The 12,747-nt window shown below is 41.8% G+C and overlaps 1 long non-coding RNA gene across 1 annotated transcript in view; it reads left to right on the plus strand.

The window, feature by feature from the left end:
* The window catches only part of LOC309380452, a 244,569-nt gene that overhangs the window by 163,593 nt on the left and 68,229 nt on the right, over positions 1-12,747 (plus strand). The window contains exon 2 of the long non-coding RNA XR_014172940.1: positions 6,025-6,087. This is a non-coding gene — a long non-coding RNA (uncharacterized lncRNA). The remainder of the gene's footprint in view (positions 1-6,024; positions 6,088-12,747) is intronic.

Here is a 12,747-nt window from a genome sequence, read left to right on the forward strand (position 1 = left end):
CAGTCATGTTATTTTGATAATTGGAACATGGAGTTCTTCTGTATTTATATTAAAGGCATTTAAGATGTTTCGATACAACTGTTCACAAGGCACATACTTTAATAGAGTCCTGTTGTGTCGGTTGCAGATTGGGGGGGGGAGAAATACCATTGTGTACATAAGACTAGAAGCGCATAAATAAGTAAATGTTTTTTTAAAAAATGTTGCCTATTATAAACACTTCCTAAAAGGTCCCTTTTTCTGGATTTTCAGCTTTGTCTCTGCAGCACTAGTTAAAACAGTCCATTTAAGGATAACTGCAACACAAAATTGAGTAAAAATCCTAGATTCCTGTGTTGAATTATCTAATAACTAAGCTATGGAAGAGGCACAAAGCACAGACAATGGATATATATTTTAGAGAAAAACATCCTTAGAATGCAAGAGAGAAAATATCTTTGCACTTTCTGCTTCACTGCTAATATCCTAGAGTGTAGGCTTCTCAAATGTTAGAAGGCATTTTCAAGAATAGAGAGTCTACTCTTGAAAACGATTTAATGGAAGGGAAATCATACTTCTAAAAAGTTATTTACTCTTATTTATCATCTTCTCCTCTTTACTCCTAAATTGGAGCTTGAAAATTTCACACACACACACCCCAATTAATGTGCTACTATACTAGCCTAAAGGAGACAAACCACCTCAAATCCCAAAAAGGTTGCTGTGAAAGGGTGAGATTTGGATCATATATTTGAATTTAGGCTTGAAAATGTGAATTGCTAGTTACCATGATCCCTCCCATTAACTGTTAAGGCATTTTATTATTCCTTTTGTTATTTAAAGACTCCCCCCACCCCTTGCCCAGCATCTCCAATCGCAGCAAAAAAGGGTTATCTACCATCACCATTACTGCTGTAGCTGAAACTAAGAAAGCTATAGGTTTAGTAATAAACATCAACTTTGGTTGCACTCTAGGTCATAATTATGCATGAAACCTCACTGAGCTGGATCACGGCCCTGGTTTGCTGCAATTTGCCCACACAACTCACAGTGGCACACCATCAACAATGTGATGACTTAGAAAGGGGACATGCCATAGGTGTGAACCCCAAACTATATTGAGATGGGGCTGAGCCCCCACCCCCAATCTTGAGGGCCCCCCCAGGCCTTCCCACAGCCACAGATGGCCTCACTGGGCCTCCCCATGGTTGTGGCAGGCCCTGCTGGGCCACAGCTGTGATGGGCCCCATCAGGCCTTGCCAGGCCTTCGCATGGCTGCGCTGGGCCTTGCGGCCTCCTTCCGTTGTGTAACATCATACGTGTGCATCGTGCATGTGACGTTACACACTCATGACGGCCTCCCAAAAAGTTGGGTGGAACCTAGCACCTATGGAACATGCTATGTTCTTTCTTAGGATGGCCTGAAAAGTAACAGAAGTAATTATTCCTTTAAGAAAAACTTGGTTGGGGATTAAGGAACCCTACATTTAGGTCACATACACACACCACACTGCTCTTATATAAAAGAAAGATAAAGCACAAAAAACTCCCAAGTGGCTCTGGTAAGCTTTAACGATTCATCCAAAAAAACCCACAATAGCGTAAAACATCTTCTTGGGAAAAACAACAAATCAGGTTCCAAATAAGCCATCATATAATGAAGGCGAAACAAGATGCAGAACACATACCATGCTTGCCAAAATATTTCACAATGTAGATAATGCCCCCTTTTAAACATCTTACTATATGTAGTTGCTAATCCTTAATGCACACACACAATCATAAATGCATGTTGACTCAGCAAGCATGGATGACTTAACTTACATCAAAGTTATTTATTGTTTTCATTTCTACAAAACTCATCCACAAGGGACTCGGAATGGCTTCAGAAACCACTTCAAAATGCTCAGTAATGGGGGTGGGATCTGTAGCTTTAAATACATGTACACACAACCCCTATATACAAATCCATGTTTATCAAACACCTACCTGTAGAGAAATGTGTCAGTGACAAAGCCAAAAGGTTTCGTTCCAAATAGTTTCTGACTCTACTTGAGAAGATCAACTGTACCACAAGCTATGCAAAGTATTCTAACAGTTATCAGCAATATCTTTCATGTCAATAGGCAAGCGTAAGCTGTTTAGTGTCTGAGAATGTCTATAAAGCAGCCTTTATCAACAGGGTGCCTTCCAGATGTTTTGGACTATAACTCCCATCTGCCCCAGCCAGCACACCTGATGGAAGTTGTAATAGAAAACATCTGGAGAACAAAATTTACTCCACATTCTGTCTCTTGAGTGCAGCCTCTTCCATACATCTCAGCAAGACAACCACCATATAAGCCTTAATTCCCCAAATATTATTACTGCACTCCAGAATTTGCTCACTTGGTGGCATTCTTCTGTCAGCAAATATGTTCGCAGCTTGCAGGGTAGGTCCTTCCAAGCCCTTTGGACAATGTTTCAAGGTTCCTCACAATTTAAAAGAGGTCTCCATGGTGCATCTTTCCTGGAAAATGCCAACAAAAATGTCAAAGAAACACCGTCCAAAGGGTTTCCATTGGGTGCCACAGTCTGCAGGAATTCTATGAGAAGTAAAGATTCTGATGGGTGTAATTCTCAAGCAGTCAGGTTCCATGACCTAGGTATTATCAAACCCTTCATGCCAACAATTCAGCTATTAAAATGACAAAGCACTGGGGTGCCCGTTAGCCTCTAGACACTTCGGTTCCATTATTTAATGTCTATTTTTTTAATAATAATAAAAATGAGCCCAAGATTTCAGTGTGAAAAAATAATGAACTTTAAGAAATGTCACTTTTACTAACAGAAATTACGGCTCAAACACCTGAAATGTGAATATTGAATAAAAAAAATACATTTTAATAATGTTAGGGTTGTGACACAAGCTGACAAAAAGAATAAAAATGCAAGTCACAACTGACACTCTGTCCTTAATCATATCCTTATTGGGAGGGAGGAGCAAAGAATCCTCCCCAGTCCTCCATGTGTGAATTCTTTGCCTCCTCATTTTAGATCCAATGAACACAAAAGATATCTTAAAGCAGTGTATACTACCTCAACCGCCACACACATATTCTGAATGTCCTTCAGCTAGTAGTTTAAGAACTTTAAACTACCACAGCTTAAAAATGCTGTTGACATGCTGAAACATGTGCAGAGAAGGGCAACCAAGCCAATATAGGGTCTGGCAACCAAGCCTTGTGAGGAACGTGGCTTTGGCCTATAGCGGCCGAGCCATGAGGGTATAGTCTACTGCATGGGTAGGCAAACTAAGGCCCGGGGGTCGGATCCGGCCCAATCACCTTCTAAATCCAGCCGGCGGATGGTCCAGGAATCAGCATGTTTTTATATGAGTAGAATGTGTCCTTTTATTTAAAATGCATCTCTGGGTTATTTGTGGGGCATAGGAATTTGTTCATTTTTTATTTTTTTCAAAATATAGTCTGGCCCCCTGCTGAAAAAGTTTGCTGACCCCTGGTCTACTGGGTGGACCAGAGTGACGACTTCTAGTGCTGGTCTTCACTCCAGTTCATTCACTAGACATAAAACAGTCCCATGCCACTCACTTATTGGGTTGGGTCCCTAGCCAAAGCAAGGAGGGATTGGAGATCAGGGTACCCCATTAAAGGGGTCCATGTAATGGTGTCCTGTCCGGATGCCCAAACAGGGGCTCATGGGTCACAGCACCCCACCACAACGGCGATCTCAGCAGGTCACCTGATTTGATGTACTTCATAGGGTGATTCTTAATCCAGGATCAATCCTGCAAAAATAATCAACCAGCAGTAGTTGGGCTGGATGCTTCAGGATACACAACCAAACCCTACACCAAAACAGCTATGCCAAAACCAACTGAGATGTGCAATCAGTAAAGTTGTGGTCTGTTTAATCCCAATAAGTTTGTCCTGTGATCATTTCATCTGTCAATGTCTTGGCTCCCACCCCCACCAGCTGCAGGCTCACTGCGCTTGGGACTACAAATGGTATTAATGAATGTAGGGTTGAAGAGCTTCCTGAGGAAACCAACAGCTTTCCAAAACCAGCTCCCACCTCTGCATGGTCAGAAAACTATTTCACTGTATGTATTCAACCTAGCTCTCAGATGTATATGAATGCAAATCATAATTACAAGTGTGCTTCAAAGATTACAACCATTCTACCATATTATAGTGAAACTGCAACAGATCTCTATCACAACCTTTGCCTCTGAAATTTTGTGAATGACAACTCCACTGACCCGTAGCAAGAGTATTCTTGTATTATAAACTATACAGCCTACTGCTTTTCCACAATATGCTCTCAAACCAATTATTCATGACTGAAACTCTTGAGGGGCGAAACGGGGAACTGAGTAAACATGATGGGGAGAACAAAGAAAGTAGCGTTCCCGAGCAAGTCTCTTCCCAGCTGTGCTGTTACCTGTTTCTGTTCACTGCAAAATATGTGGCCTGTTCTACAAATACATCAGAGGGATGATAAAATATGCACAGTTGGCTCAGCCTATCTAGTCACACAGATTTTGTCTTTGCATGTGCCAGCAACTGGTGGTCCCCCCAGATGCAGTACAAAGTCTACTGATCAACCTTCAAATGTTTCAGGGCTTGAGCCACTCTGCGCACACATTTGGGATTTGATGAGAGGGGCGAGGCTGGCTTCAATAAATAAGTGAGGTATAGTATTGCTCAGGGTCCAGGTGTATTCATACTCTCTGTTAAACACTTAAAGAACCAATTCAAGCTACAGTGTCTGAATGAAAGGTGCCTTTGTACTTCTGGATAACAGTAAATAGACCACAGTGAGCTGCCTTTTTCAGTTCAATACATCTGCTCTCTTTCACATACAATAAGTCCCTTTACAGTTTCTACATTGTGCCAAACAACTGTGATGTTTCTAGCCGCCATAGTGGAAAAAACAAGACCTCAACTAACTGCTATAGCTTGTGATAGATTCCTTTTAGAAGAAGAAATGGAAGATAGTTTGGAAACGTACCCTTTCATAGTGAACCTTCACAGAACAACTAGAAATTCAGGCTCTCTACAGTATGCTGAGGGATCTTGCACAGTTCTGTGTTACATTTTCCCTAACAGCCATATTCTGAACAAAAAAAATTCCTTCCAGTAGCACCTTAAAGACCAACTAAGTTAGTTCTTGGTATGAGCTTTCGTGTGCATGCACACTTCTTCAGAATGCACACGAAAGCTCATGCCAAGAACTAACTTAGTTGGTCTTTAAGGTGCTACTGGAAGGATTTTTTTTTTGTTTGTTTTGACTATGGCAGACCAACACGGCTACCTATCTGTAGCCATATTCTGAACACCTGGCTGGCTCCAGGAATATTATCTTGTTTCTTCACCTTCAACACCAATATATCAATATGAAGTTCATATTGTTAAAAACATTTGTGTCACATACGCATTTAAGTTTGGCTTGTTTCATAACATGAAGTTGGGACTTCACATTATGCAGGTTGCATGAGAAAACAGCAGGAAATAGGAACCCACCTTAAACAATATCAGTGCATTGGTCTATGTAGCTCAGTATTGTCTACACTGACTGGCAGTGGCTCACCAGGATTTCAGACAGGGGACACTCCCAGCCCTGCTTGGAGATGAGTCCTCTTAGCCAATCAAAAGGCTTAGCAGCTGGAACCATCTGCACATGAGCAAATATCCATTCTCACAGCTGTTGCCAGTTCTTAAGTAGCAGGCCCAGCGTCCTTCCTTAGATCACAGTAGCACAATATAATACAGGTGCTTCCAGCCACTGTGCTCATCCCAGTTACTGAGAAACAACAACTTATCAAAGAGGCCAGTTTTTATCTAGAGGAAGCTATTTTCTTGACAAACGTTAGGAAAACATTGCTTGAAAAGAAAAACCTGAAGAGTCTTGTCAAAGCCAAAAGTGTCCTCAGCTCCAAGTTCCTGTGCATTCCATAGATATTTCAGTACAGTGGTACCTCAGGTTACATACGCTTCAGGTTACATACACTTCAGGTTACAGACTCTGCTAACCCAGAAATAGTGCTTCAGGTTAAGAACTTTGCTTCAGGTTGAGAACAGAAATCGTGCTCTGGCAGTGCTTCAGGTTTAGCTCTAGCTAAAGTGGTGCTTCAGGTTAAGAACAGTTTCAGGTTAAGTACAGACCTCCGGAACGAATTAAGTACTTAACCCGAGGTACCACTGTACCTATAAAACCTGGGGCGTATTAGGGCAGCACCATAAGGGGAAAACATAACCTTCTTGGCATAAGTGGAAACCAGAAGAGGAAAGAAAAATAGCATTAGTTCAAATCAGGTGTGGGGGACCTTTGGCCTGCCAATTGTTGCTGAACTACAACTCCCACAATCCCTGGCCATTGGCCATGCTTGCTGGGGCTGATGAGGGTCATAGTTCAGGAACATCTGGGGGCGAAAGACTCCCCACGCATGGTGATAATGTCCTTTCGTACCCAGGAAGTCAGTAATCATTAACCAACATCTCTTGGCCTTTGATGGAAAGGTTAAAATGGTTTAAACAAATTTAAGTAAAGCGAATGGCAGCAGAGGAAAAAATGGGAGGGAAGTGCCACACTGCAGCCCCTTTTCCTTAAAAACTTTAAACTGGCATTTACTGAGCTACTGACTAAGGGGTTTGTGAGAGCATATGCTATTATGGTAAAGGAGGGAAAATATAATTTTAAATGGAAAGGAAGTGTTAGCTGAGGAAAATTACACACGAGCTGACAAATGCTAATATGTGAACCAATAACAAATGGCACCTCAGTGTTACAAAATATGACTTCAGATTCATAGAAGAATCAATAGTCTCTAATGTGAGATATATTTTTTTCCCCACATGCTTTTACAGCATCTTAACCACTGAAAATGAAATGAAATGGTCAAGAAAGCCATAATTCTACAAATCGTTAGCCTCAAATTTAGATGTCTTAGATGAACATCATTGCACTGACCTTAAATTATTTTTGCTCTGGGAGGAGCAAGGGCATCAGCTACTTAAAAGAGAGCAAATTCTAGGTATGTTGGTCTGTTTGTGGCAGAAATGACAGAGTCTTGTTGCACGCCACGAAGGCAAAACAAGTATGTCGAACAAAGCATTTGCAGTATGACTTTCTTAGAACTATGAAGGGGAAATAGTTGGATGAGAGATTGTAGCTCAGTGGTAGTGAACATACTTTGAATGCAAACGGTACCAGGTTCGATCCTTGTCATCTTCAGGAGGGAGGAGAGAGAGCCCTGTCTGAAATTCTAGAGAGCTCCTGGCAGTCAGTGTACAGAACCAACATGGTGCCCTCCAGATGTTGTTGAAGTGCAAATCCCATCATCCAGGGGTGCCAACTTGAATAAAATATGGGGGGACAGGTAAGCCACCCCACATAATCAATCACATGACACAGCACACACATAACATTTGAATGGCAATGCCCATCAACTTTGGAGGGAACAGCCCCCTCAAATATTTTATGGGGGGAGGCAAAGGGACCTTGGTCCTAGGAGTTGGCTCCTATGCCATCATCTGTGACCAGTGACCATACTTTCCAGGTTTGACTGTGTTTGGTATTTACTGAGTCCTTGTTTTGATTTGCTGGCAAGGACATTATATGACAATGTATGTTATCTTATCCAGCCATTTAGATCTCATTTCCCATGCAACAACGACAACCACAAGAGTGAAATGACCAGAAGCTACTATTTCAGAAATCGGGGGAAAGAGGAACAGTATGTAACCATTGTTAGCTCACCACTGGACAGAAATCACATCAAGCTGCCAATAATTGAAAAAAAGTAGCAGGAAACGGAGAAAAATAGGGAGCAAATAATCTTGTTAGCTCAATATTAGCCAGAAGAGATTTAGGGGCTTTCACTGAAAGCCTGGTAGCACATCTATTTCAAGCATGATGAAAAAAATAAGACTCTGGTCAAAAAATTCCCCATTTAAGTCTTCCATTCTACATTACCAAATGTAGTATATGTTGCATATGTGACATCTTAAATGTACTTGCACTATTGTCCAGATGAATGCACCCAAATTATTAACAGAATGTGCACATGAAGTTTTTAGGAAACTTGTTTGCTTGGTTTATCTCCTCTTCCGTGGGACCCTTTTACACAACCTGTGACAGGATTCCACAAGCATATTTTAGCCAATCTGCAACGCTCCCACAAATGAGTTTCAAGTAACAATACTGAAATCTCTAATCCACACTTTGCTGCAAGCCAAAAACTGTTCTGCAGGCCAGCAACATACCGTATTTCTCGTTCTATAAGACGCACCAGACCACAAGACACACCTAGTTTTTGGAGGAGGAAAACAAAAAAAAAATATTCTGAATCCCAGAAGACAGAACAGCAAGAGGGATCGCTGCGCAGTGAAAGCAGCAATCCCTCTTGCTGTTCTAGCTTCTGGGATAGCTGCACAGCCTGCATTCACTCCATAAGACACACACACATTCCCCTTACTTTTAAGGAGGGAAAAAGTGAGTCTTATAGAGCAAAAAATACGGTATTTAACTTCTGAATAGCATGGATGGAGCCACATTTCAGGCTGCAACCCTATTAGCAATGGCGCGCTACCTGGAGGAAGCATCACATTTTTCCCACCCTATTGAAAATACTTATAAAATACTTATTAAATGTGATAGTCCCACCACAACGCTACTTGGGGGATGACTTGTAGGCTGCACAGCAAATCTGCATTTTACTGAGCAAAACAAACAAAAACTCCACTCTAATGGTGCAGAAACTCAGGCCACAATTCACAAATTTAAAAAAAACAAAACACCTTTGCACCTCCGTTTGCCTTGTGGCTTCCTCCCAGAAAAATCTGCTGTTTAATGCTGAATCAGAACAATCAGGTATTCTGTGTGATGGGCCATTTTAGCAGAATTTCTGGGGGAAGCAGGAGGGCAAAGGCAAAACCGCTAAGACCCATGCCTAAAAAGCATGGGACAATCAGAAGTGTGGGAGAGCCCTAACCTTAGCTCTGGCAACAGGAGGACATTCTTATTTGTGTCTGAGGGCAGCAGGTTATTGTGCAGGGCAGGCGACACAGAGCTTTGTCCTCCAATACTTTGTCGTTCCTTCCTGTTCTTCAACTCCTGCAGCCTGAGGCAGTTGCTTCACTCCACCTAATAGCAGAGCCGGCCGCGAGCATTTTACGGCTCAGCATGTTGGAGGAGGCCACGACTGGCTGACAGGAACTCTGAACAGGAGGACTCCTGTTAGGAGGCGAGACTCAATGTGACTTTTTTTGTTGCATGTCCCCTTTGTATAGTAAAATATGCAAACAAACAATGGCTATTAAGCTTGTCTCCTGAAGAAGTAACCCCAGCTTCTGAAGCTCCATCCATTGAGATGGCATGACAGACAGACAGACAGACAGACAGACGTCATTTGACAAAATTCATCAACCACCTGAATACTCACAAGGTACATGAATAAGCTGTTTTAATTACTCAGAATAACAGAAACTACGACATAACGTTTTCTTTGTGAACAGAACAACAAAACCATGTAATCTAATTTGTTACCATTGCACTAAAACAGAGCTATCATGTAAAATATTGGGTCTTTTTTCTTCTCTGGTACACATGCTTAAAGATTCTGGTAGGTCATTTTAAAAGGGGGAGGGCTGAAATGGCACGATCTGCTAAAGCTTGCCCCCTTGAGAAGGTCTTATAAATTCCTCCCAAGTTTCCATAGAAATGCATTGATTAGAGCCATAATTTCAGTTAATATTTTCTCCTTTCCAAGGGTTATGCTTGCTTACACTAAATGTGCACCTTCCCCTCGCAGTCGTTTTCTTCTTTTGTTCGGCTCAGTAGGTTTCCTAACTGGTGGATTTTATTGAGTTAAATCAAGCTGTCACTTCATCTGCCTGAAGGATGACTCAAATACAACACATAATAATAAAAGAAAAGTAGGATAAAATAATCTTGTCAAGCCAGAAAAAACTGATTGCTTGAAGTTGTAGCCTTCAATCAATACACTAATTCCACAATTTATGCCTCTTTCAATTGGAGAGGAAAGAAACCCTGATATGGTATTTCTTGGCTCACTGACCAACTTTGACCTTCTATCTATGTGAACGCAGGATTAGCAAGGGCTTCTGCTTAGCGAAATCACCTATGAAAATAGGAAAGCAAATAATTGACATTTGAGGCTCCAACTTTATTAATTTCAGAAATGCAAGGGGTACCTATTGCTTAAATGGTGTGCTTCCCAAATAGGAGCCTGCTGTGAAGCTAAATACTTGATATATCTGCTTATTAAGTACATAAGAAGAGGGTCCCTGACTTTGGTATTAACAACTTTAGTACTTTTGAAAGCAAGGTACACGCTCTCTCTCAAATAAGCTCCCCGTGTTTAACATAAGCAACAAAAAAAGATGGAATCTCCACCACACAGTATGTAAAAGTGAGAGGTACTGAATATATTTCAGGTTTTTTCCTAATGGAAAAACTTGCAATCTCAATTTTGCCACCTGTACTGTGAGCCCTTAAGAGTCAAAAGTGTGACCTAAGAATATACCAGGTGAGCTAGCATATTTGAAGTACAACTTCCAACAAGTTTTACTAAGTTTCTTTTAATTTATTTAATTTATTTATTAAACAAAAAGACTGCTGCTAATTATGTCTAGAAACTCATCTGTTTTCGGTGGGCCCTTTTTATTTGCAAATTGTAATTGATTTGCATAGCTTTTAAAAATAACAATGAACCCCTTCATTTAAAAATCCTGGATGCTCTTTGGCTGTCAGGTTTTTGCTTTGCTTTCATAATTTCTCCCCTGCAGGCAGAAGCCAGGAAATAAAAATTCTTTGTTTAGCAATCCTTTTATATTTCACCCTGCCACCTGCTTAACTTGAGTTGTGGCATACTATCAAACAGGCCCCTGAATCAGAGTTGTCTTTCTGCCCTATACCAGAAAAAAGCCTATGTGGATTATCATATTAACTGTGAAGTTGAAGTGCCAGTCCATATTGTCTTAAATTGTAGGATTTGTTTGAAAAGACTGTGTTTTTTAACTAAGTGTGGCAGACTTAAGAACCTGGATATCCACTTGTTGGTATAGTTGCACCCTGCATTGCAGACCAAGCATTAAGCAGGAGCTGGATTCAATGATCTCCAAGGTCCCTTCCAACCCTGTAACCAGAGACTCACATAACTGTAGAGTTACAAGGGACTCAAGGGCCATCTAATCTAACCCCCTGCAATGAAGGAATGGTTCTATGGCTGCTTGAGCAATGAAGACCAGGCTGTTTTTATAGCAGACATATCAGGAATAGTAATCTGAAAAGCGAATGTGCAGAATAAAGCGCCACCACTCTATAGAGCATAGTGGTTTGCAAAGTTAGGAGACTCAGGCTCCGAGTGCTTTGGGAAGAAAGATGCAGATGGTATAGGCACTTGGCTGTGACTAGCTTTCTAGCTCATTCCTCACAGTCCATCCACAAGTAGCAAGGCAGCAGTAATAAATCAATGGAAAGCTTTCTACAGACTCACAACTAAGGACCTACCTAGATGAGATGATGGAGATTCCATACCAAGTCTTTTAATTTTTGGCTGCCACAGGGACATCCAGATTGGAACTGCAGCACTGGTGAAGAGGGTGGCTTTAACCCTTTCCCCTTCAAGTTTTGCCCTTTGAACTAGATGCCTCAGCTCCCTGCTTGCTCCCCAGAACGTGGCCCTGACATTCAATAATAATAATAATTATAATAATAATAATAATAAATTTATTATACCCCGCCCATCTGGCTGGGTCCTCCCAGCCACTCTGGGTGGCTTCCAACAAAACACTAACATACAATAACCTATTAAACATTAAAAGATTCCCTAAAGAGGGCTGCCTTTAAGTTTGGTAGTTATTTTTCTCTTTGACAACTGGTGGGAGGGTGTTCCACAGGGCGGGCACCACTACCAAGAAGGCCCTCTGCCTGGTTCCCTGTAACTTGGCTTCTCGCAGTGAGGGAACCGCCAGAAGGCCCTCGGTGCTGGACCTCAGTGTCCAGGTAGAATGATGGTGGTGGAGATGCTCCTTCAGGTATACTGGACCGAGGCCATTTAGGGCTTTAAAGGTCAGCACAAACACTTTGAATTGTGCTCAGAAACGTAGTGGGAGCCAGTGTAGATCTTTCAAGACCAGTGTTATATGGTCACGGCGGCCACTCCCAGTCACCAGTCTAGCTGCCGCATTCTGAATTAATTGTAGTTTCCGGGTCACCTTCAAAGGTAGCCCCACATAGAGCGCATTGCAGTAGTCCAAGCGGGAGATAACCAGAACATGCACCACTCTGGCGAAACAGTCCGCGGGCAGGTAGGGTCGCAGCCTGCGTACCAGATGGAGCTGATAAACAGCTGCCCTGGACACAGAATTAACCTGTGCCTCCATTTGACAACTCTCAGCTTTAGCTCAGAAACCAAGGATGCTTTTGACATCAAAGAGCAAATATGAATTATCACTTTACTTGTGCACAACAGACGGATTCAAAGTCTGCTGCACAAGCAGTTGTAAAGCTCTGGCTGCTGCATCTCAAAAAGAGTGCGGATGATCTGGAAAAGGCATGGGAAAGAGTAGCCAAAGTGGAACTGTATAAGGTTACAGCAATTTGGGCTTTTTAGTTTCAGCGGAGAAGGTGACTAGACTAAGGACTCATACATTAGTAAAGAAAAGGTGTTTTACATGCATTATAACACTGTGACACCAGATGGTGCTGTAGAGCAGAAAACTTTTCCGTGCAATTTTACAT

The sequence above is a fragment of the Podarcis melisellensis genome (genome assembly GCF_964234715.1).
Source record: "Podarcis melisellensis genome assembly, chromosome: 1".
In the NCBI taxonomy this organism is placed as follows: domain Eukaryota; kingdom Metazoa; phylum Chordata; class Lepidosauria; order Squamata; family Lacertidae; genus Podarcis; species Podarcis melisellensis.